Source organism: Aptenodytes forsteri, unplaced genomic scaffold, assembly GCF_000699145.1.
Source record: "Aptenodytes forsteri isolate BGI_AS27 unplaced genomic scaffold, ASM69914v1 Scaffold257, whole genome shotgun sequence".
Taxonomy (NCBI): domain Eukaryota; kingdom Metazoa; phylum Chordata; class Aves; order Sphenisciformes; family Spheniscidae; genus Aptenodytes; species Aptenodytes forsteri.
Window position 1 is genome coordinate 3,101,121 of NW_008795194.1, and position 460 is coordinate 3,101,580.

Here is a 460-nt window from a genome sequence, read left to right on the forward strand (position 1 = left end):
GCCTGTCCTTCTCGCCTCCCCTGAGCCTGAGCCTCCGCCGGGACAGTAAACACGGCCCTAGCCATATTCAGCGGGCGCGGAGCTTCCCTTCCCTGGGGTTGGGACTCGTCTTCGGAGCTTTCTCCATTTCCAGCTCTTCGCCCTCCTGCAATTTCCACCCCGGCTCAGCGGGAGAGTCGAGAGAGACGACAGAAGGATTTGCCACAGTCTTGGGAAGTCACCCCCAGAACAGCCGTCAGCATAAGCAAACGCTGCGTTTTAACTAGGCTGCCTTACCACGACATGAACTGACACTGCAAGGGGAAAAAAGCCACATCTAATGAGTGCCAGGTTTAGCGTCTTGCGCTGAGCACAGACCCGGCGCCTTTTCCTGGCTGGTAGCAATATCTGGGGGGCTAAGGGGGGTGTCTCCCATGGACCGAGAGCTCGGTGGAGCCAGGGGACCCGTTCTCCCCCATAA

The 460-nt window shown here is 58.9% G+C and overlaps 1 protein-coding gene across 1 annotated transcript in view; it reads left to right on the forward strand.

The window, feature by feature from the left end:
• The first annotated feature begins 84 nt into the window (after positions 1–84).
• The window catches only part of HOXD13 (homeobox D13), a 3,031-nt gene continuing 2,655 nt past the window's right edge, over positions 85–460 (forward strand). Inside the window, exon 1 of the mRNA XM_019471884.1 lies at positions 85–100. The gene's annotated coding sequence lies outside the window, so the exon portion shown is untranslated. The remainder of the gene's footprint in view (positions 101–460) is intronic.